Source organism: Narcine bancroftii, chromosome 2, assembly GCF_036971445.1.
Source record: "Narcine bancroftii isolate sNarBan1 chromosome 2, sNarBan1.hap1, whole genome shotgun sequence".
Taxonomy (NCBI): Eukaryota; Metazoa; Chordata; class Chondrichthyes; order Torpediniformes; family Narcinidae; genus Narcine; species Narcine bancroftii.
Genome location: NC_091470.1, coordinates 84,678,131 through 84,703,937, shown reverse-complemented (window position 1 = coordinate 84,703,937; position 25,807 = coordinate 84,678,131). Strand labels below are relative to the sequence as shown.

General features: G+C 40.8%; 1 protein-coding gene across 5 annotated transcripts in view; it reads right to left on the bottom strand.

Annotated features, from left to right (window-relative positions):
- The window catches only part of LOC138753854 (tau-tubulin kinase 2-like), a 250,204-nt gene extending 235,705 nt beyond the window's left edge, over positions 1-14,499 (bottom strand). For 2 of the 5 annotated variants that reach the window (XM_069917349.1, XM_069917348.1), the window contains exon 1: positions 14,208-14,498. The gene's annotated coding sequence lies outside the window, so the exon portion shown is untranslated. Of the gene's footprint in view, positions 1-13,703; positions 13,984-14,207 lie in introns of those variants that run through there. The other 3 variants (XM_069917342.1, XM_069917343.1, XM_069917347.1) reach the window with 3 other exon arrangements.
- Between the last annotated feature and the right edge of the window lie 11,308 nt (positions 14,500-25,807).

Genomic DNA, 25,807 nt, shown 5'->3' with positions numbered 1-25,807 from the left:
GCTAGACATAAAACATACTCAAAAATAGACCTATTTTTGTTATCAGCTCGTATGCAAGTTAGAGTAGAAAAAACAGAATATAAAGCTAGAATACTATCGGACCATTTACCCTTAATATTGACAGTAAAGTTAGAGTACATCCCTCCAAGAATGTATAGATGGAGATTAAACCCCATGTTACTTAAAAGGCAGGATTTTAGAGAATTTATTGAAAGACAAATTAAAATGTATTTTGAAATAAATACGGAATCAGTGGAAGATAAGTTTATACTATGGGATGCAATGAAAGCATTCATTAGAGGGCAAATAATAAGTTATGTAACCAAGATGAAGAAGGACTATAATCAGGAAACAGAGCAGTTGGAAAGGGAAATAGTAAATATAGAAAAAGAATTAGTAATGAAGGAAGATATCACTAAAAGAAGAGAATTGGCGGATAAAAAAATAAAATATGAAACACTACAAACATATAAGGTGGAGAAAAATATAATGAAGACAAAACAGAAATATTATGAACTAGGGGAAAAAAACGCACAAAATCCTAGCATGGCAGCTTAAGACAGAACAAGCTAAGAAAATGGTATTGGCATCAAGGAAAAAAGACAAACAAATTACATATAATCCAAAAGAAATTAAGGAAAACTTTAGAGAATTCTATGAACAATTATACCGAACTGAAAACGAAGGGAAAGAAGGGAAAATAGATGAATTTCTAACTAAAATTGAACTACCAAAACTACAAATAGAGGAACAAAATAAATTAACAGAGCCATTTGGAATAGTAGAAATACAAGAGATAATAAAAAAATTACCAAATAATAAGACACCAGGTGAGGATGGATTTCCAATAGAATTCTACAAAACATTTAAAGACTTATTAATTCCACCCCTCCTGGAAGTAATCAACCAGATTGATAAAACGCAAAGCTTACCAGATTCATGTAAAACAGCAATAATTACAGTAATACTAAAGCAAGGGAAAGATCCACTCACACCAGCGTCATATAGACCAATATCTTTACTTAACACAGATTATAAGATAATAGCTAAATTATTAGCAAACAGATTAGCAGAGTATGTACCAAAAATGGTAAATCTAGACCAAACTGGATTTATCAAAAAAAGACGCACAACAGACAATATTTGTAAATTTATTAACTTAATTCATGCAGTAGAAGGGAATAAAGCACCAACAGTAGCAGTTGCTTTAGACGCAGAGAAGGCCTTTGACAGAGTAGAATGGAATTATTTGTTCAAAGTATTGCAAAATTTCAGTTTACCGGATAAGTATTTTAATTGGATTAAAGCATTATATAAGGGACCATTAGCGAAAGTGACAGTAAATGGACATGTATCAAAACAATTTAACTTAAGCAGGTCAACACGACAGGGATGCCCACTATCACCTTTATTGTTTGCGTTAGCTATAGAACCACTAGCAGAATTGATAAGAACAGAAAATAATATAAAAGGGATAAAAATAAAAGACAAGGAATATAAAATCAGTTTATTTGCGGATGATGTTATAGTATACTTAACAGAACCAGAACTATCAATAAAAGAATTATATAAGAAATTGAAGGAATATGGAGAAGTGTCGGGTTACAAGATCAACGCAAATAAAAGTGAAGCAATGCCTATGAATGATGCGGATTTCTCAAAATTTAAGAAAGAATCACCATTTAGATGGCAAATGCAAGCAATAAGATACCTAGGTGTACAAATAAACAAAAATCTCGGCCAACAATATAAACTCAATTATTATCCACTAATGAAAAAATTACAGGACGATTTAGAGCATTGGAAAGATTTACCATTAACACTAATAGGGAGGATAAACTGTATTAAAATGAACATTTTTCCAAGGATATTATACCTATTTCAGGCATTGCCAATACAACTGACAGAGAAATTCTTCAAGGAGTTAAAGAAAATAATAAGGAAATTTTTATGGAAAGGGGGGAAACCGAGGATAGCACTAGATAAATTAACAGAATGGTATAAACAAGGAGGCTTACAACTGCCAAACTTTAAAAATTATTATAGAGCCGCACAATCAAGATACCTATCAGATTTTTATCAAACAAGGGAAAAGCCAGATTGGACTAGATTAGAATTAGATAAAATAGGGGAAAACACACCTGAACACATATTATATAAATGGGATGAAAAATTGGTACAACATAGAAGTTCTCCAGCATTACATCATCTACTCAATATTTGGAAGAAGATTCATGTAGAAATAAATAAAACAAATTATCAATTACCAAAACTAATATTGACGCAAAACAAGTTACTCCCTTTTACAATATATAACCTTTCCTTTAGAGAATGGGAGAAAAAAAGGGATTAAAAGAATAGAAAATTGTTTTTCAGGAAATAGATTATTATCCTTTGAACAAATGAAAGATAAATACAACTCAAGATACAGCACTGGCATATTACCAATTGAGATCCTACTTGAAGGATAAATTAGGAAGCAGTTTGAGTTTGCCAGAGGGAAGTAACTTTGAATATGTGATTACAGATACAATGATAATCAAAAGATTTATAACAAAAATGTATATTAAACTGCAAGAAAAGGAGAATGAGGAAACAAATGGTAAAACTAAACAAAAATGGGAACAGGATTTAAATATAAAGATAAAAAAGGAAACATGGGAGAAGTTATGCTCTGGAACGATGAGAAATACAATAAATACGAGGCTACGTATAATACAATATAACTGGATACACAGGCTATACATTACACCTCAAAAGTTAAATAAATGGGACCCAACAGTATCTGATAGATGTTTTCGATGTAAAAAAGAAATGGGAACAACAATTCATGCAATCTGGACATGTGAAAAAGTAGAAAAATTTTGGGAAGATCTCAATCAGATATTAAATAAAATAACAGAAAACAATATACCAAAGCATCCAGAGATCTTTCTCCTAAGTAACATAAAAAACAAAGAATTTAGAATTGATTTGGTGGATGCACAAAAAAGATTTGTTAAGATAGCTCTAGCCGTAGCAAAAAAATGTATTATGTCAACCTGGAAATTGGAAGATAATTTGAAAATACAACAATGGTATATAGAAATGAATAAATGTATTCCATTAGAAAAAATAACATATAGTTTAAGAAATAATATTGAAATATTCGAACAAATATGGGAGCCTTATATTAAACACAATAGCGAAAACCTACCGGGGACAATCACTACCTAAGTTAACGGAAGGAAAAGGAAATGAAAAGAATGGACTCAGTGGAATTTCTGGTGTATTTTTATTGAATGACAACATTGTCTGACTGGTTTAATGTATCCTAGATTTTATACCTTAAATGGACGGGAGAGGGGAGGTGGGGAGGGTGGGAAGGGAGGGTGGGAAGGGAGGGGGGGGGTAGAAAATGACATTGTATATGTGTGAAAAGGAAAAAATGTGTATCATGGTTAATGTGATTTATGGTGTGAAAAATAAAAAATTATAATAAAAAAAAAAATTCTGGAATACATTAATCCCTGGCTTCTTTTTCTATTGCCCTGTCTCTTCTATTTCATGACTTTATCCTTCCCTTTTAAAACTTTCAAAATTTATTCTCCCCACAACAATTTAAAACCTTATCTGTTGTACTACCTTGATTCATGCGCCCTTCCCAAATGAAGTATTCTGTCCTCCTCCAGTAATGATGCCAGTGTCCCATGAATTAAAACCCATTTCTCCCACAAACTTGAAACCATGTATTCTCAACTCTATTCCTTAATCCTTAAAAACATACAACCATCTATAAATTACTATCTCTATGGTCTACGTTTTACTTTGAATCCTGGCTGTGCTGCCTCTTCTGCAGACGCTTATTTGTCTTATATGCAGTTGGTTCGCACTTGGAACACAACACACACATCTTTTCTTTCCCATCAGATTCCTTTTCAGCACATTTATTATGCCCTTGATCCTGGTACCACCCAGGCAACACAACTTTTGGGACTCATGCACGGCTGAAGAACACAGTAAATATACCCCTGAAAATGCTGTTACCTTTCTCACTACTCCCAACTTGAATGCTTCCCTATACCATGCTGTTGCAGTCAATTTGTTCTACCTGCCTTCAGTCTCTCATCTTAGTCCACACAGACCGAACATATTCTAAACTTGGATGTGTTCAAAGACCAAGGTTTCTCCGACACAAACCTTCGGTGTCCGCATTTGCCTTATTCATCATCACGGTCTCTAGTCCCTCTTAACTGGCCAATCTAAGGGCTTCTCAAAACAAAACATCCAGTGATTTTCCATTTCAGTATCCAGATCCTGAAATCGATCACATCTACTTGGAATACCAGGGCGGCACCATTAACAAATGGCAAAGACCCAGCAGGGGACAAACTCAGTGCTGTAAGGCATTTTTACATTCTCCCGTGCCTGTTTGTGGTTCCTCCGGGTACTCTGGTTTCCTCTCAATCTTCAAAAACATTTGGGAGTGATTACTGTCTGGGCGGATTGAGATTACCAAGCTTTAAGAAATATTATTGGGCAGCGCAGTTGAGGTATATTGCCTCACTCTTTGAGGGAGGAGTATACTATCCTGGGGACAAATTACTCTGCACATGATAGGTGAGAAGCTGGCAGTTTGTAAATTGGGTGATAAAGACACTCCCTTACTAAAACATACTCTATGTAGGAACAAGATTAATCAATGCATTGGGCTTAAAGTGGGGCTGTCATCAAAAATACTGTGGACTCAGAATGGCTTAATACCATGGACAATAGATAACAAAATCCTGGACACCTGGTGCCAGAAAGGGATCAGGTGTTTCGAGGACTGTGATGAACGGGGCAGCTTATGTCATTTGATCAACTTAAAGATAAATCATTTGTCTTTTGCTTTCTTCAGTTAGTCTTTTTTTTTTAAAAGGGAGGAATTTGGTCCATCTATGGACCTATCGAAGTGTAGTGGCATAGAGGCCCTGATTCCAGAGGGGAACACGCATAAATTTATCGTGGCAATGCATTTCTTACTCCAAGCGGCAAGTCCGAAGCCAGGTCTTCATAAATCTAGGCAAAGGTGGGAGACAGACTTTTTTTTTTGAATGCTTCATTTAAAATTTTGAATATACAATACAAATGAAACCCCCCCCCCAAAAAAAACCCAAAGAAAGAAGGAAGAAACAGGAGACAAACCATCAGAAACACAATAAATTGCCATGGATCACATAAATTATACATTATATTTTTCCAAAGGAATACATGACCTCAATTCCATACGCCATCTCTGCAATCCCAAATCAATCTCATTTTTCCAAGTAATACATTTTCTTGCTGCAACCATTGCCAACCTTAAAAGCACAATTTGACATTTAGTCAACCTCGAAGTCAAGCTCAACATTTTAACATTACCCAATAAAAACAACATTGGATCCATTGGTAATTGAATCTTTAAAACTCTCTCTAAAAATCCCTTGTCGTATCCAAAAAATTTAACCTCATCACAAAGCCAAAGCAAGTCAAATGTAAAAAAAGAACCTACTTCTTTAAAACATCGAAAACATAAATCTGAAGTTGAGACCTTTTTAGATAGAGCGAGGCCAAGTCATTGAAAAAAAAATCATAGGTAAAGAATTTCCGCAGGACCCAGCGTTGTTCCTGTTAGGAAACATCATGGATGCACGACTTGCAATGAAGCTGTCCAAATTTCAAATCCAATTTGTGTTGATTTGCTTTGATGATAGCCAGAGTGCATAGTGGTTACCTGTAAGTCTGTCTCTCATGTAGGCACTCCATGCTGGAATGCAGAAATGCAGAGCAGGGTTCCCTTGGAGAAAATTATCCACAACTTGAGGGGGGAAATACGACACTTTTTTACCGTACCTGCAGTTATATAGGGGCTAAGATATAGTGCAGTTCCTGTGCTTCATCACTCGGTTTCCCTCTTCTTGAAGGGGATCCATCCATCTTAATTAGGATGAGTCACGAAAATTTAAAGACCTGGAGGCCGGTGGTTGGGTCCCAACAAATTATACGATTTCTGTTCTTTCATTGAGTTTGTTTTTATTTTCTCGTAAGAATTTTTTTTAAGTGTAATGCTCGGTTTTCTTTTTTGGTTCTTATGTCCCTAATATGTCTGGAAGGACACTGTAAAATGAGAATACAGAAATAGGGGACGAGGACTAACTTACTGTTGCGGTAACTGTCCATTTAATTTTGTTTCCGGATTCATTAGTTGGGATAAGGGAGGGGGATAAGAGTTTGGGAAATTGGACTCCATGGTGAAGCTTGTATATAAATGGAAAATTTATGGTGTTTTTATTAATTATGGATTATTGACTGTTTTTCAGTATGAAAAATTATAAATAAAATATTCAAAAAACATATGGGGATTGTAAATTCATTGCTGTATTTGGAGGGCACGGGCCCGTATGTCTACATTTTATTTTAAAAAAAAGTTCTTTGTGTTCCCAGCAGTAATTTTCTGCTTGAATACCATGGATCCCAATACTCAGCATAGTAAAGCTGCATACATCACCAGCCTTAGTTTTTTTTAATATAAAGTTACACAATAAAGTATAAAGATATGAAGGAAGCTTTACTATTGAGACAATACTGTTGAACAATAAATACAACAATCTTGGTTTTAATTTACATTTTCTTACACAGGAATTTTATTCTTCACCATTAAGCCCATAGATCACTTCAACTAAGTTTCACCAAGACACGGATTAGCACCAACTCACAGGACATCCAAGACATGGTGAGATGCAGGAAAAAAAACAATAATTTACAGTTCAAATCCATCATTGCTTGTGAACACGAATTATAATAAAGAATGCTTCCACTAAATTTCATTATATTCTGTTAAAACCAACTCGTATAATTAGAATAGTAAATTTCAGTAATTGGTGCAATTAAGGCCAATGACCATTATAACTTTCCATCCAAGTACCATCACATCAATATTTAGTTAAAAATGTTTTTAAAAAAAAAACAGAATTGTGGTCTATTCTTAGTCCGAGTCTCATTGACAGAGAAAAGGGCAGAAAAATTTTAACAATTTTTTTATAAACCTCCTCCATTTTCAGCTTTATTTGGGAGTATTGTCAAAAGATGGATTTATGGATTATATGCAACTGTCCACCACAGTAACTGAGGTAGTACAGTATTATGAATTGTAAGTGGCACATTAAACCCATGACCCTTCTATCCTCTCAAATGCACACTTAATAATCCCTTGCACTAAGAACAGGGAGTACTTGCAGCACTAAACAAATGCCACCCAAAAGTAAGTTATTTTTCTTTGAGATTCATATGAGGTTTGTAAAAGATTTTTATTCAAATTTATTATCAAGCACAATCCAATAAAACAATTCTCCAATCCTCTTGGCAGAAAGAAACATGCAAACACACATAGCATCATAGCACATAGACAAACAATACACATGCAATACGTATAGGCACACAAAAATTAAAAAAATTGTCAAATAAATAGTAGTCTCGGAGAGTTTGTACGAGCAGTTCATCAGTCGTTCAGAACTGATTGTGGAAAGAAGCCATTTCTCATCCTCATGGTTCAGGCTCTCATCCTTCTGTATCTTTTTCCTGATGGGAGTAACTAGAAGATGCTGCATTTGGGTGGGGGAGTGGGGTGGGTTGGGAGGGTGATAGAGATCCTCAACAATTTTGCTCACCTTCTTCAAACAACAATCCTGGTAGATCACAGCGATGGAAGGTGGGGGTGGGGAAGGAGACCCCAGTGATCCTTTCTGCCGCTCATGGTCCTGTGGATTTACCTCCAATCCAATGCTCCACAGCAACTGAACCACAATGTGATGCAGCTGGCCAAATCACTCTTAATAGAGCTCCTGTAGAACGTTGATAGGATGGTTGCCGGTACCCTTGCCTCCCTCATTCTTCTCAGGAAGTGCAGTTGGTTGTGCCTTCCTGACGAGATGCTGTGTTTCCAGGATAGGTCACTTCTTAAGTGTACTCTGAGGAACTTGGTGCTCTCTACTTTCTCCACTACCGAGCTATTAATGTGTCATGAAGGGTGGTCGTCCTGATTCTCCTGAAGTCCACAATCCTCCTTTGTCTTGGCAACATTGAGACTTGGGTTGTTATTCTTGCACCATTGCATGAGATTTTCCACCTCTTTTCCATAGTGCAAATCTTCATCGTTGCCCAATTAGGCCAATTACGGTCATGTCACCTGTAAACTTGATGATTGTTGAAGGTGGATCTGGCATTACAGTTGTGGGTCAGTAGCGTGAACAGGAGGGGCTGAGCACACAGGCCAGAGGTGTGCCAGTACTCAGCCTGACAGTGATCAATGTTCTGTTTCTGACCGGACAGACGGTGGTCATTATGTATAATATCTGTTACTGCTCTTATTTTTATATAAAGAAATGATCTATCAAATCACACACTAAAGCCTTTCATATCCACAATGGACAAAGGCTTTATTCATTTGAAAGTTAACAAGATTTCATCTTTGAGAATAATTTTGACATCCTTGCTTAAGAAATTAGCCTGAAATACATGCCTGTTAAGCTAGCTATGTCTTTTATGGTTATTTATCATGAAAAACCACTCGAGATTAAATTTCCACAGAAAAATTGCCAACTTATAAATGTTCAGTTGCTCAACCTGGCAGGAAGAAAGCAGTCTTCCCTTTTAGACTTCAAAATGCCAAACATCCTCCACAGATTAATAACCAGAGGCTACCACAGTCAGGATAATACAAGTATCGCAACAACGAATCAGGTAACTGCTAAAGCCCAAGTATTCGTTTTCATAAAAGGTAGCCAAAAAAAATCACAAATCTGCAGATAATCAGTTTGAGATGGCCATCATTAAAATTAAAGTTCTCAAATAATTTAGTTCTCAGTTACAAATTGCCAAGAAAATATGGAAAACCATTGAGTAATTGGGCTACAAAGTGACGGACGAAATTTAATGCGGACATGTGTTGCACTTGAGAAGGCAAACAAGGGTAGGAGTTACACAACAAATGTTAAGGCCCTGCATAGGAATAGAGGGATGTGGAAATACATCCTTAGAAGTGCCATTAGTGGTAGAAAGGGTCATAAAGAGAGATTTTGGCACACTAGGCTTTATCAATCAAAGTATTAATGGAAGGAATTGGGATCTTGAGTTAAAGTTGTATAAGACATGAGTGGGGCCAATTCTGGAGTATTTGTGCAGTTCTGATCACCTACCTACAGGAAAGATACAAATAAGATTGAGAGTGTCCAGATATTAACAAGGATGTTGCCAGGACTCAAGGAGCAGTGTTATAGGGAAAGGTTGAATAGGTTAGGACTTCATTTCCTGAAGCGTTGGAGAATGGGGGTGGGATGGGGAGGGGCAATTTGATAGAGGTATACATTCCACTGAATTTGGGAGAGATAAGAACAGGAAGATATGGGTTAAGGATGAATGGTGAAATGTTTAAGGGGATCATTAGGGAGATCCTCTTCGCTCAGAGGGGGGTAAGAGTGGAGCAACCAGCCAGCATAAGTGATGGATGTCAGTTCGATTTTAACATTTCAGAGAAATTTACATAAGTACGTGAATGGGAGGAATATGAAGGGCTATATGTGCAGGCCTAAGGCCCTGCTTTTGTGCTGTAGTGTTCTAATGGATACAAAAATCTAATACAAGTCAAAACTCTTGCAAAAACACAATGGTCAGTGTCCTTTTATAGCAAAGATAAACTCACTTTAAAATTGAGCCCTTCATCAAGGTAAACTCTTACTCTTTGTCATGGCACGTTGTGAAAATTCAACTTGTACTATTATTGGTATGTAGAGAACATAAAACACATATAGTTTCCACAAAAATGCTGAGGAAACTCAGCAAGTCATTCAGCATTCTTTATGTAGCAGATTAAAGTACATAACCAACATTTCGGTCCAAGCCCTACAACAAGGTACAAGCAAAAAGCCTGCAGGCACCTGAATAAAATGGTTAGGGAAGGGGCAGAGGGTTGCAAGCAAGAGGCCAGAGGTGGAAAGCCATAGAGGAAAAAAGCTGAGAAATGATTGGGGGAGGAGATGGCTCTCTGAATGGAGATGGAAAGGGTGGAGAGTTGGAGGAAAAGAGACTGAGGGATAGGGAAGAGAGGGAGACAGGGGAGTGGCCTAACAGAAATCAGAACTCAATGCTAATACCATCCAGTTGGAGAGTGCTCAGACAGAATATTAGGTCTTGCTCCTCAAATTTACAGATGGCCTTGGTTTGGCAATGAATGATGCCAAGGACCACATGTCAGTGCAGGAGAGGGGCGCGAAATCTTGCAAAGTGTCCACATCTCCTCCATCACCACCATTCGGGGCCCATAACAGTCCTTCCAAGTAAAGCAACACTTTACTTGTGAATTGACAGAGGTCATCTACTGCATCCAGTGCTCCTGTGGCCTTCCTTACATCGGAAAGGCTGGTCGCAGACTGTGAGACTGTTTCACTGAGCACCTTAGCTCTATCCATAACAATGGAGGGAATCCTCCAGTGGTCAACTATTTCAAATCCACACCAACATGTCTGTCCATGGCCTCGTGCACTGCCAAATCAAGCCCCCCTCTAAATTGGAGGAAAAACAGCTAACATTTTGTCTGGTCACTCTCTGACCAGATGGCATTAACATCAAGTTCTCCAGTTTCCCTTAGGGAACTCCTGTGTTTCCTTCTCTCTCCATTCAGATAGCTATCACCTCCACCTATCACCTCAGCTTTTTTTCCTCATGTCCTATCATCCATGTCCACCTTTGGCCTCTTGCCAGTGACCCTGTGCTCCTCCTTCCACCGTTTTATTCAGGCCCATGCCTGGTTTTCGCTCATACCTTGTTGAAGGGCTCAGGCCTGAAAGATTAGTTATGCATCTTTATCTCTACTACGTATGATTTGCAGAGTTTCTCCTGCATTTTTGTGCAAATTGCAATCACAGTGTCTACAGATTTTTGTGTTTAACTCCATAGAACATTTGCACTTATGTACATTGTTACGGGTTATATTATTATGGTTATGGATAAATGTCTTAAAAAGATAGATTGTGGGAGGTTTAATGTAGGTCACTTCACAAACACAGTAACATCTCATTTAAAATACAAGAGCTTTGCTGAAGTTAGATGTTGAGGCTCCAAGTGATTTTGCAGACAATGGAACTGGCTTGGAAAGAACTTCAAAAGGAGGTGCAAATTGGAACAGAGTCAGGGCTCAAATGCTGATAAGATCTTTCAAAGATTGGGTTTGGAGCCTTGTGAGAGGTATTTGGTTTTTTAAAAGCAGAGAGAGGAAAGGACAAACAGGATTCTGAGAGAGAGAGAGAGAGAGAGAGAGAGATATCAGTTCTACAGTAGCAGTTGAGGTTGCAAAATGGCAAGCGAGCAGGCTTGTTGAAAAACCCCATTTTGAAGATGAGTTCTGAGTTCAGCATGTTCAAAACCCTTGTAGTCCTTACAAGAGGAAATGGCTGGCTATAGTGTTTTTCCTGAAATAAGGGAAACAGGAGGAACTCTCTGTGCTGACCTGGGTTATTGTTTGGAGAACCCACGATGGGGCAAGTTTCTTCAGAAGACACTTAAGTGACTGATCGGAGGAAATCAGTTTGTGTGTGTGTGTCCAACAAGTTTCCCGAGTGGTAACTTTCAGCACCAGAGCCTGGTGAAGTTTCAGAAACGTTAAATTCTGTGCACAGTATAAGAATTGCCTGATACTGGTGAACTTGGAGAAGTGAGAATGGACTGTGACTCAAAGAACTTTCCTGACCTGAACAGACACATTACATACACATGAATTAGAAGCGGGTTAAATTAAAGTTTGACCCTGTTTTTTATGTTTAAAGAAAATTAAAAGCAACTTTTGTTTAAGTAACCATTTATCTTGCTGAATTTCTATTTTTGGTGGGTTTTGGGGTTCTCTGGGCGTAACAAAAAGATAAATCTATACTATTGTTGATGTATTTTATACATCAACCTGCTGCAGCAGGCAATAATTTCAGTGTATTTGTACATTGTACATGCATAGGACTATAAACTCTCATACATTCCATTTCCAACTGCTGCTGTGACCATTTTATTTCTCTCAGACAGCCATCTATTTTCCTTAAAAATGCAACTCAGTAACAACACTCATCAGTACATCTTGTGCTTTTATTTTTAAGATTACTAACTTGGACCAACCACTGCATTTATGCAAACTTCAAAAACCTGTGAATGTCAAATTAGTTTTCTGAATGTGTACAGTACTTGTTACTGTAAACAGACAAAAATCCTTCAGCACTGAGTGACACTAAATCTTTAAAAAAAATCAATGAATAATGCAGTTTACACATCTGAGCTAAAATCATACAATTCCTATTGTCATTTTCTCATCAATAGAAATTATGCATTTATTCAGGAAAAAAATTCACACAAAAAAGCTGTTCCATGATTACAACACAAACCCCAACCATCCTTAGTTGTAGATTTCATCCAATTTATTATCTAGTGTTGATTATTCATAACAGATCAATGGATAGTCTCAACATTGCAGATGTCATTTATTTTTTCATTCCTACAAACTAAGGATTTGTTTCTTTGGCAGATTCAAAATGTATTGCATCTGAAGACCACTGAAAAATAATTCAGAAACCACAATGAATAAACACCAAGTGCCATGCCACACTAACATGTCCTACATTCCATCTCAGGCATCTCCAACCAGATGGCAACAATATTGACTTCCAATGTTACCCCCCCCCCCATCTCTTTTCCTCATCCCTCTGCCTCCCTGCCTCCAGCTCCCCATTCTCTTCCCTTCTCCTATCAGAGCTATTTTTCTCAGCTCCCTGCCCCCATCACCTCTCAGATCCTTCTCCTCTACCCCCTCCCACATGTATTCAATTACCTACGAGACTGCGGTCCTTCCTCTCCCACCTTATTTGGGCTCGTGTCGGATTTTTCACACTCCTGAAGAAGGGTTCAGGCCTGAAACATCAACTGCCTTTTATTTCCTTTGGATGCCGCATGACCTACCAAGTTTCGCCAGCACGTTTGTGTTCTGCACTATAGACCCCAAGAATCTGCAGATTTCTTGTTTCCCTACACAAAGCAAAAATTTGTTTTTTGTATTATGCATGCCTTTCCATGACTCTTCAGACAGCAATGCTCATTTATGATTTAAAAGATGATTTTAAAAGAGTGGACAAAATAGTTAATCTATTTCATATATTGAGGTGACTTGTAAAGTTAAGGTCAAAACTGGCTAAATGCAAATTTAGAATTTCATTTTCAGTCACTATTACAATGAGCTCTTCAAGAACACATTTCGTGTTATCTGTGCAAAATCATAAATCCAAATGTTTGTATTTTTTATAATAAAGGAGGGGCTTTTGCACAAAACACAACATAAATTTCTGCAAAATCTAATTTTGAAAACGAAGTCAATCCCATTGACTTGTAAAAAATCGTCCGGTTCTGAATGCACATCAGTCAATGCCTCCGCACACATTAGTGACGCAAAGGCATGAACAGAATACACCATGAGGCAATAAATATTGCAGAGGGATTTGCTTTTTTTCTGCAACATCGCCAAAAGCGGCTCGATCATCACCACTTCGGCAACCCATTCTGTCAGAGCCAAATACTCACAAGAAGAAATAACCGCGGCGCTCATTTCCAAAGTAATGCTTCTGCATTTACTCCAAGGTCAATGCCTTTATTTCATAAAAACCATGCAATCCGAAACGAACCTCTGAATTCTTTCTAATAATCCTGCTTGCCGTTTTACTGCGGGGCCTCCACAACATATTCGTCCTGTAAATAATGTCTACGTTTGGAGAATGGATCCCAAGGAGGTTCATCAGAACGTACCGATGTCAAACACAGACGTGTTGAAATTACAATCAGCCAGAGTGTGCGGGATTAATTTAGAAGAGTTTTATTTGGCTCTGGATCCCATCTATTTTCAGGCACCACAAACAGGAATGACTCTGCAGGTCGTGCTTTAAGATCCCCAGGTTGTTCTGATCGAGACTCCATCCAAGGGGAGAGAGAATAGATGAACCCACACGAATCCTCCTCTTCCCAATTGAGCTCACAAACTAGGCAGACCACCCAGAGAGAAAGCCACTCCCCCTACCCCACCCCCACCTTGTCCCACACCCACCAGGGTCAGGGTCTCCCACTGCGGATGGCTGCATTCGCCCCCCCCCCCACCCCCCAGCAATGGCTCGCATGCAGGCCCCGAGGCTCACCTGTGAAGCAACTCGATATCAGCATCGCCATCGCCCCCCCCCTCCTCCTCCTCTTCCCGAGGGTGAGTCGCCCCTCGATGTCCGCCTGCTTCCCCTCCCCCTCACGTGAGAAGCGGCGCAGACTTTTCCGCCGTTCGCTGTTTCATCTCCCGACCAGGAGGTGACGGAGAGGGGTGAAGCAAGGGGAAGAGCACCTCAAAGCAATCAATGTCTGAAACTCCCCCCTGGTCAGGCGGCTCCAGCTCCTCCTCCTCCTCCTCCCTCCATGATTGCCGCAACCTCTTACGTCGCACTGTACCATCGCAACCGGCCGAGTCAACTCAACCCCCAAGGCGAGCCACGCCCACCTTTTTTTTCCCCCAATATCTTCTCCCGCTGACGATTGGACGGTGTCCTGCACATCTGGGCGGGGCATCACCGTCGATCCCGCCCTTCTCACCCTTTGATTGGCTTGTCGCGACGCCCGTAAAATGTCATCTCAGCCCTGCCGCATTCACCTTAGGCTGATGAGAAATCCTCGACCCATCATCCCACAACCCACCGCGCCATGTGCACCCAAGCCTTCTGGGCATTGTAGTCGCTTCTCATGTGAAGCTCGTTTGTTTTAATCAAACAAGAAAATCTGCAGAGGTCAAGTTTTTTTTTAACTGTTACGTTCCTCCAGCAATGATTCCTTTGGTCAAGATCCCAGCATCTCTGCAGCCTTTGTGTTCCCCTGAGTGTTTGTTCTTGTCCACTTTGTTATTTGATGCTTTCCTCAAACCCTCAATAAAAATTCAATCCATCGAATTAGGGGAAATACTAGAATTTATAATGGACAATAGAACACGTAGAAAAGAATAATAGGATTTAAAGGGAGAATCAAGGATTTAAGAAAGACACTCATCCACTCAAGATTTTTGAGTGCACAATTTAGAGAAAAGGGAAGGAACAAATCAAATTTACATTTTTAGAGGTCTTCAATCCAATCTTCCACAAAAGGTTGTTCAACAAAAAACTGGGTTCATTGACTGGCCAAGGTTTTCAACTGATTATCAGGCAGAATCCAAAGAGTGGGGATAAACAAGACTATCTCAGGTTGGCAGGCTGGAACATCTGGAATACTGATGGAATTGGTGTTTGGCCCTCAGCTATTCATAATCCAGAAGTCACAATTTGGCTAAAAGGTTTAAGTTTGCTCATGATACAAGACGAGGACCAAGTTTGAGTAATGTGGGGATGTAAAGAGGAACCTGGTGCATTAAGACAAGTCAAGGGTGTGGGCATGGATTTGGTGGATGGAATCTAATGTGGGAAAAAGCAAGAGCTTCCATTTTGGTGGCAAAGTAGAAAACCAGAATTTTTTTTAATGATGAGAGATTGTAAAATTTTCATGATTAAAGGGACAAGGGTGTCATCAAATCTAATGTGCAAGTTATTAAGAAGGCCAATGGTATATTGCCTTTATGTTGTGAGAGTGTTTGAGTGCAGGAATAAAGAATAATTCCTGCCATTATTCAGAGCTCTGGAAAGCTGTCTGGTTGCCCCATTTAAGAAAGAATATACTGTATATGACATGGTGTAAATGTGGCAAAAACCCACCAGACAGGTTGCAGGGATGGGGGTTTGCTACCAATAGAAGAATAGTTGACATGAGATTAAAAGAATGGGAGGATGTCTCATTTTGAAATACAACATTCTTGATCATCTGGATCTAGAAAGGATGATCCCCCTGACTGAGGTGTCTTAATCCAGGGGGTCACAGTCACAGGATGAGAGGGAGGCCATTAACAACTGAAATAAGAAGTGACTTCACTAATAAATTGCTGGAAAAACTCAGAGGGTCAGGCAGCATCTGTGGAGGCAGATCAAGATGCAGTGCAGAGACTAGATAACCTGTATATAAAACTGAGAAGGAGGACTAAGATAAAGGCTGATAGTTGGAAACAGATTAGCAGTTAATGGTCAGAAGGAACCAGGTGGGGGAGGGGAAGGAGAGTGGTACAGATGGAGGCTGATAGGTAATAGGGATGGATTACAGGCAGATGGATCCAGATGACAAAGAGCTTTGGAAAGGTCATCCATGAGAGATGAATCCCAGGTCAATAGATGTATGGCTGATGGGCAGATGGAATCAGATAGGGTGAGTAACAAGTTTTGGTTATGGGGGCGGGGGAGAGGGATAAAAGAGGTGAACAAAAGAAGAGACCCTGGGTGGACAGGTGGGAGTGGAAAATGAACACAGGGGAATGAGTTAGCTGAAATTAGAAAATTCATGGTTTATATGATTGGATCATGAGGTGGTGTTCCTCTAATTTGCAATTGGCCAGACCTGGGCAGTGGAGAAGGCTGAGGACAGACAAGTCAGTGCAGGAATGGGAAGCTGAAGTGTCTTGCCACTGGAAACACAAGATGACTATTGTGGACACAGGGGGAAAAAAAATCACCTTGTCTCACCCATGTAGAGCATGTCATATTGGGAGACCAGGTGGGAGGAAGTGCATGTGAATTTCACCTGGAGGGGATGGTTAGGTCCCTGGATGCTGGTGAAGGAGGTGGTGTGGGGACAAATGTTATGGGGAGCAGTGGATGGAAAGAATGAGTGGGCCAGAGAGTTATTGAGACAATGGTTCCTATGGAAAGTGTAGAGAGAGGGGAAGATATGGCTGGTGGAAGTGACAAAGGATGATACGCTGGATGAGGATGTTAGCAGAATGAAAGATGAATTTCAGGGGAACGTCATGGATGCTGTCTGACCTGTTGAGTTCTTCCAGCATTGTGTCAAATAGAAGCGTGACCACCAGGGGAGTAGGTGGACATAAGAAAGTATTCTCTTTACTGGTATACTGCTTTGGATACTGTTTGGGAAATGACTTTTCAGGGGCTACCAGCAGTAATCAGGTCAGTGGCACTGCGACTGGCTAGGAGGTTCAGAAAGTAAGGGTGTAGGTAGGCAAGGCATTAGTGATGTAAGACAGTGAAGGGGACAGACAGGAAACTCGGTGACCACAGAAGGGAGACTGGGATCATGTGCTGCCTCCTGGGTGCTCAAAGGGCAGGGTGAACAGCCAGAGCTCGTTGTACATATTGGTACAAAGACATAGGTAGAGTAAGGTATCAGCAGTTAGCTAAGAATTTGAGAAGCAGGACCTCCAGGGGAATGATCTCCAGATTACTCCAAGTGCGGTAACACATGGTGCCATCCCCACTCCCTGACAAAAGCAATGACTGTAAAAACACCAGCAGCAACAAAAACAACAGCATGTGCTTGTAGTGCGTGAAGACAAAACCAGGGATTCAAAGTGTCATTGTAATTAGGTAATAATGACAGCTCTACCAGAGCGCATTAGAAAGTTCAAAAAGCAAATTAGCATAGAGTTTTAGCCTTGTAAGTATATTGATATATGTAAGTTGGGCTGACAAAAAATGCTTTTGTTGTTTGTGGCAGCTCGCCCACACAACAGGTGAACGGCTCACAGAGTCACAGGCAAGTCTGCGGCAGATCTTATTGTGAGAACTCCGGGTGCAGGCAAGTCCACAGCCTAGCAGCTGATGACACAAAGGTCCCAGGAGTCGCAAGCATCATCAGATTCTGAGGGATTTAAACGCATGTGCGAGTTCTATTAAAGTCAGTTGGTTCAACTCACTTTCGACTCTGTGTGGTTTTTTTACTCACTGCCTGCCTAGTGCAACTACATTTGGATCCAACCATGCAGAATGCAGTTTCACTGAAACTACCGACTCTCTGGATCTTGAAGCTGCAGCTCTAGTTTGAACAGGCTGAAGCCCAATTCCAGATCAGGCAAATCGTCTCGGACACCACAAAGTACTACTGTGCGGTCGGTTTACTTGACTGGCCACATCATCAACTTCCTACACCAGCCACCAGTTGTGGATAGGTATGAAACAATGAAGATGCTCCTGATCCATACTTTTGGCATCTCCCACTGTGAGCACAAAGCACTGTTGCTCCACATGGATGGCCTAAGCGACCGCGTGCCATCAGCCTTAATGAATGAGATGCTGGCACTAGCAGACGGCCAGAAACCATGTTTACAAATCTTTCTTGAGCAGATACCAGAAGATATCCACTTCCCCATCTCTGACAATGATTTCTGTGACCCACGCAAGGTAGCGGCCAGTACAGATATCCTGTGGCACACCAAGCAGCATGGTGGGGCCTCCATGGACCAAGTTGCTGCGTTACGCCCTGAACCCCGGGCCTTCTCCATGCCACCAATGAAGCCAGAGACACCCACAGCAGGGAGAGATCCCGATTCAGTCCATTGGTATTCTTACCACCAAAAGTGGGGTTCAGAAGCCCACTGCTGCTGCTCACTCTGTTCTTTTCTGGAAAATGGTGGGCCAGACCGTCGCTAATGGCTGGCCACCATGATAGTCTCCTTAATTATGTGACTGACACTCCAGGCAAAAGTTCCTCATAGACATAGGGATGGAGGTTAGTGTCTTGCCCCCCTTGAGCCACAATACCCACATCGAGAAGTCAGGACCGGTGCTCACCACTGCCAACAACAGCAGTATTCACATATATATAGCACGCAAACCATCCCACTACAGTTTGATTACAGCTGTTTCATCTGGTCGCTGACAAGACTACGAAAGAAGGTAGAAACACTAGCTCCTGTCCCAACCTCGTGCCATGGCCCAACACCTTCCTTTGTCCCCAAGGACCTCCGGGACTGCAACTACGTCTTCAACCACAGGGGCATGCACTTGACTCCATTCTAATGGCCGTACGAGGGCCTATACAAGGTGGTGCATCAGAACGGAACTACACGAGTCCTCGACATGAGTGACCATGAGGAGACCATCACCATTGAATATCTCAAGCCGGCTCACCTAGACCTGGGATACCTTGTGACTGTGCTACCCCCATGCCGACGAGGTCTAAAGAGGTGTTGGCCATTGACTCCACACCTCCTAACACCAGTTCTGGGGGGGGGGGGGGGGGAGGGCGGTCATGTGGCAGCTCACCTACACAACAGGCAAACCAACTCACGGAGTCTGCAGCACATCTGACTGAGAGAGTTTCGGGTGCAGGGCAAGCCCAGAGCCTGGCAGCTGGCGTCATGAAGGTCCCAGGAGTCGCAAGCATCATCGGGTTCCGAGGGATTTAAGCGCACATGAGAGTTCTATTAAAGTCAGTTGGTTCAACTCACTTTCATCTCTCTATGGTTCTTAAGCTCACTGCGTGCCTAGTGCAACTATGCAATAACTAACTACAGGGATATTTTTATTAAAAATAATAAATTTCTGCTGAAACACTGCACAAAAATTTTATGGACAATTATTTTAGTGTCACCCCTTGATGGTGTCACCCAGTGCAGTCCGCACCCCCATACCCCTAGAGATGCCAGTGCCCCCAGTCAGAAATAGGAAGATGGGCCAGAATAATTTGCAGCTGAGGAGCTGGTATAGAGAGGTGTGTGGGGGAGGGGGGGGTGCAAGGATTCAGGTTTTTGGACCATTGAATCTTCTGTGGGAGAGGCGACCTGTTCAAGAGGGACAGGTTGCACCTGAACCAGAAAGGGACCAACATCCTGGCAGAGGTCCACTCATGGGTTTAAACTAGACTGGTCAGAGGGTGGATCCTCTACAGATCAGAGGCAGGTGAGAGATCGAAGTTGTTGTGGAGGTGATGAGCTGGAGAAAAGCAGGGAGTTAGGAAGGATTGTTGGTTTAAATTGTGCCTATTTTAATGCTGAATGCTCATCAGGTAAAGCATGGATAAACACATGTGACTGGGATGTGGTAGCTATCACAGAAACCTGGTTATGAGAGGTGCAGGTCTGGCATCTCAATATTCCAGGGGACAGATGCTTCAATAAGGGCAGGAGTGAAAGCAAAAGAGGAGGGGTGTTGCATTATTTGTTAAGGAGATGTCACGACAGTGGTTAGACGTGACATTACAGACACATCAGCTAGTGAGGCTATATGGATGGAGCTGAGGAATAAGAAAGGCATGATCACCTTGTTGGGAGTGTATATTTCATTTCATTTCATGGCCCAACCCTTCACAAGCAAAGATGAACATGGTGCCTTGTAGCTCTTCTGTCCTCACAGAACTTTTGTTCTGTTTTCCATGGAGCTTTAGGCACCATATACCAGGGCAAGGACTTAGCAGCAAATGCTTGCCCAGGAAAATGCCTCCCTTTGAGTCCCACGCCACTGGGCCTGGCGGAGTTTGAGGCATGACAGCCAGAGCGACGCGGGATTGCATAGTGGTCTGTTCCAAGACCAGGCTCACTGTCCGTTGTCCTTACGATCCTTCGCCCACCAAGTTTGCTGCTGCAGACCACTAAGGAAACTGTTTCCCACACACTGTCACAGCTGCAAGCCCCTGCTACCAGACTGACATGTGCTATTTACCCATAGTTGGGGCCCTTTCCAGGTAATGATAGCTGGGCGAGCCGAGCTCAGGGATTTGAAGTCAGAGTTACCTTCTCCTATACCTGAAGAGGCAAAACCTGCAAGACAGCAGGAGTGTTCAACAGGCCCTCAAATATCCAACAGGAATTAGAGGACTAAATATGCCGTGCGATTGCTGCCGGCAGTTGGTCAAATAAGGTTGTTGTGTTAGGGGATTTTAACTTTCCTAATATTGACTGGGAAAGTCACAATTCAAAAGGTTTAATGGGTGGAATTTGTCAAATGTGTTCAGGAAAGTTTCCTTTGGCAATATGTAGGGTTGCACAAGGGAAAAGACAACACTTGATCTAGTCTTGGGAAATTGGAAAGGGCAAGTGGATGAAGTGTTTGTGGTTGAGCCTTTGGGGATCAGCAATCATTGTTTTATTAGGTTTAAGATCATTATGAAGAGAGAAAGAGTGGGACCACGAGTTAGAATTCAGAAAGAGGTAATGACTACTTTGAAGGTATAAGACAGGAACTAGCTCAAGTTAATTGGAAAAGTTTGTTTGAATGAAGAGGAATGTTAGGAAAATGGGATGCTTATAAAAGTGTGTTGACAAGAGGCCAGGACATGAACATTCCTGTTTCAGTGAAGGGCCAGAAATGCAAGTGTAAGAGAAGTTTGTATGATAAAGGAAATTCAGGTTCTGGTCAAGAGCAAAAAGGAGGCATGGGGCTGGTAGAAGGAGTTGGGATCAAGTGTATACCTGGAAATATTTCAGGATCTGAGGAGCAAGCCAAAAAAAAAATCAGGAGGGCAAAAAGGGAAAGGAGGTGGTTCTGGAAGATAACATTAAGGATAATCCCAAGAGTACATAAGTGTCATAGGTCTCTGCATCTGAATTAATTTGTTGTCTTGGTCTGATTAGCTGCATCATAGGGGTGAATGCATGACCAGATATCCTCAAGAATTTACACTGAGGCAGCAACTATCTGCAAGCAATCATTATCCAAGATGGATGATGACTCCAAGATGGCCAGCATGAATGTGGATGGAAACATTCATTATAAACATATTCATAAATTTGGTGAGTGGGAAATCCAGTAGCAAACAGAGTTCAATTCTGCAAATATGAACTGATGCATCTGCATATATCATTTAAACTGTTGTGGATGGGTAAAGAAAATAATCATAAAGCCACAGGGGTGCTGTCTTTTATTGCTCCAGTACGAGAGGACTGTGTTGGTGGGTACCAGTAATTTAAAAAAAAATTAGACATACAGCACTGTAACAGGCCAATTCAGCCCTACGAATCTGTGCCGCCCAAATTACACCCTATTAACCTACACCACAGAACGTTTTTGAAGGGTGGGAGGAAACCAGAGCCCCCAGAAAAAACCCACACAGACATGGGGAGAATGTACAAACTCCTTACAGATAGCGTGGAATTCAAACCCAGGTCCAGTCCCAATTGCTGATACTGTAAAGGCGTTGTGCTAACTGCTAAGCCAACTGTGCCATCCTATAGTACACAAAGTTCACAAAGCTCTGGTTAGACCTTACCTGGAGAGATGTCCTTGGAAGGGCAGCATAAATTTCCTAAAAATGTACCTGAGCTCAAAGAGGAAGCTGACACAAGCTAAAATGTGATTTAGTTGAGATTTTCAAGGGGAATGAGAAAGAAACTATTTGTGCTGATATTTTAAATGCTGCTGCTGTATGTCAAACCATCACAGCACCTTCTGTAACCTGAACTGCAACCCAGGATGGTGTAGCATGGATTCTGGAACATGGAAGACGGGAAGTGACATCACCACAGAACAACAGTCAGCCTTCAGTCCCATCAATAATAACATCACCCTTACCTTTAGTTAACAACCTCTAATGAGGAGCTTTATCAAATGCTTTTTGAAAGTTCATATAAATTGTCCATAGATATTTCTCTATCCACACACACACTTTTATGATCTTTACAAAAATTCCAGTGAGGTCCATCTGATGAAACCTGTCCTTTACATATCTGTATCAACTCCCTCTAATAACTTCAAGACATTCAGTGGCCTTGTTTTTAATTATAGTTTTGTCGCCTCCAACACTAACTGGTCAAGTTACTTTAAGTAAGAGAGGAAAACTAGGGAATGTCTACACCCAAACTCTGATCACCTGGATGTGCTTCTACTCCCAGTGTATAAGCAGAGACTGAGGACTACAGCTCTAGTGGTGAAGATGGTGAAAATATGGTTAAGGGAGCCAGAGGAGCACCTGCAGGATTGCTTTGAAATGGTGGTGGGACCATATTAAAAGACTCATCTTCAGGTTTGAATGAACATGCCACAGGTGTCACCGATTATATCAGAACCTGTGTAGTGAGGGTATGCCTTTGCGTACATATTGAGAGTACCCGAACCAAAAACTGTGGATGAACTAAAGGATTCACAGCCTGCTGAGGGCTAAATAGATGTGATACAGATCTCTATAGGAAGATCAGGCATGATCTGTGGAAGCCTATTTTAACAGCAAAGCAGCAATTCCAAGTGAAGTTAGAAACATACCAGCTATGGCAGGGCATGCAAGCTATTACATCACATCCTTCAGTGCAAATTCTAACAACATAAATGGGTGTGATGCTTCACCTCCTGATGAGCTGAACACTTTTTATGCTCACTTTGAAAAGGAGATTTCAATGGTACCAATGAGAATCTCTGCAGAAGCTGGTGACCCTGTGATATCTGTTTCAGAGGCCAATATCAGAATATCTTTCAAGAGGACGAACCCTGAAGGAGTCACGTGATGGAGTAGTGGCCGGACGGTGAACTCCAGCCCTCTCCAGAAAAGTCGGGAAAAACAAGAGAAAACACAAAGGCACAGAAATAAAAGTTACAGAAAAGTGAGTATAAAGGTTGAAAGAAGATGGCGACAAAAAAAGAAAAGTCGAAAGCAACGGTAAGAAGAGAGGAAGAGAAGACAAAGGAGGAAAAAGGTGAAGGCCTTACCTGTCCGAAGAGGCCCGCTGCGGAGAGAGAAACCCGCTCCCTCAGGTCGGTAAATAATGGACTACAAAAATGGCTCGCAGAGCCGAGTAAAAGTGCGCAACCGCGCATGCGCATGCAAAAAAACACACCGACGGGAGGGGGGACCAGCTGGGGAGTCGATCTCCACAGCCGGCAACGACAGCTGCAGAACACCTGCAGCAAGAAGAGACCACAGAAGACAATAGAAACAAGAAAGAAGAGGAGGAAAGGGCAACAAAGAAACAACAGATGGCCAACCCAGAGGAAGAAGAAGAGGAAGAGTATGGTGAAATAGAAGAAGAAAAGAAAGGCAAGGTAAAGGATATACTTGCTCTTATTAGAGGATACATGGAGTCATTTAAAGAATGGCAAACACAGGAATTTAAGGATTTAAGAAAAAGAATAAACAACACAGAAGAGAAAATAAATAAAATCGAGATGACCTTAACAGAAATGGGAAAGAAAATGGACAAGATGGAAGAGCGGGCAGTAGCAGCAGAAATGGAGGTAGAAGACTTAAAAAAGAAATTGGAGAAATCTAATAAAAAAACTAAAGAGACACAAGAACTACTAGCTCAAAAAATAGATACAATGGAAAACCATAACAGAAGAAATAACATAAAGATAGTGGGCCTTAAGGAAGATGAAGAAGGCAAGAATATGAGGGAGTTTATAAAAGAGTGGATCCCTAAGACCCTAGGATGTCCAGAACTACAGCAAGAATTGGAAATAGAAAGGGCACATAGAGTATTGGCCTCTAAACCACAACCACAACAAAAACCAAGATCTATTGTAGTAAAATTCCTAAGATATACTACAAGAGAAAAGGTACTGGAGAAGACAATGGAAAAAGTAAGAGAGGGCAACAAACCACTGGAGTATAAAGGGCAAAAAATCTTCATTTATCCAGATATAAGTTTTGAACTCCTAAAGAAGAGAAAAGAGTTCAATACAGCAAAGGCGATTTTATGGAAGAAAGGGTATAAATTTATACTAAAGCATCCAGCGGTATTGAAAATATTTATTCCAGGACAACAAAACAGACTATTCTCGGATCCAGAAGAAGCACGAAAATTTGCAGAACAATTACAAAAATAGACTGAGGGATGAAGACGGGTAATGAGAGTTAAAATGATCATGATTGATATGTATGTGGGTAAAGACAAAAATAGACTGAGGGATGAAGACGGGTAATGAGAGTAAAAATGATCACGATTGATATGTATGCGGGTAAAGAGGTATAAGAGTGAATAGAGACAAGGAGCATACGTGAATGTATCTGTACTTAGAGGAAAATATAGATAGTATAGACAAGAATTAATAAGGGAAGGTAATGGAATAGAGAGAATAGGAGGGAATTAAAAGAGTGACCTTTGTGACATATGAAAAGTGAAATCTTTTCTGGGGGAGGCGGGGTGGGGGGAAATAGCGGTCACTGCAAAATCAGTTGACGCTTGCGAGTGGATTCGCAAATCCAAATGGAGAGGGGAGATGTGGTTGTCCGACAAGGGATAAAGGACAACTCAGGAGGTGAATGGGAGATTGGGGATAAATAAGATAGAAATAGGAGAATAAGGAAAATGTTGGATGTTGTAGGAATGTTGTCTTATAAAGAGTTGAAAATAAGAAAACAGAAATGGAAAAGGAGGAAAGGTAATGATGGAAAAACGGAAAGAGAAGATAAACAAAATATAAAAGGGCTACGCTGAACTATATGTCTTTAAATATTAATGGAATACATAACCAAATTAAAAGGAATAAACTACCAAATTTAAATGAATAAATGTATTCCATTAGAAAAAATAACATATTGGTTAAGAAATAATATTGAAATATTCGAACAAGTATAGGAGCCTTACATTAAATACAATAGCGAAAACCTACCGGGGACAAACATTACCTAAGTTGATGGAAGGAGAAGGAAAGAAAAGAATGGACCCAGTAGAATTTCTGGTGTAATTTTGTTGAATGACAACATTGTCTGACTGGATTAATGCAACCTAGATTGTATACCTAAAATGGATGAGAGGGGGGGGTGGGGGGGTGGTTTGGGAGGAAAGGGGGGGGTGGAGAAAAAGTCACTGTATATGTGTGAAAAAGAAATTGTGTATATCATGGCTAATGTGATTTATGGTGTGAAAAATAAAAAAATTAAATTTAAAAAAAAAAAAAAAAGAGGACGAACCCTCACAAGATGTCAGGCCCTGATGGTGTATCTGGCAGGGTACTGAAAATTT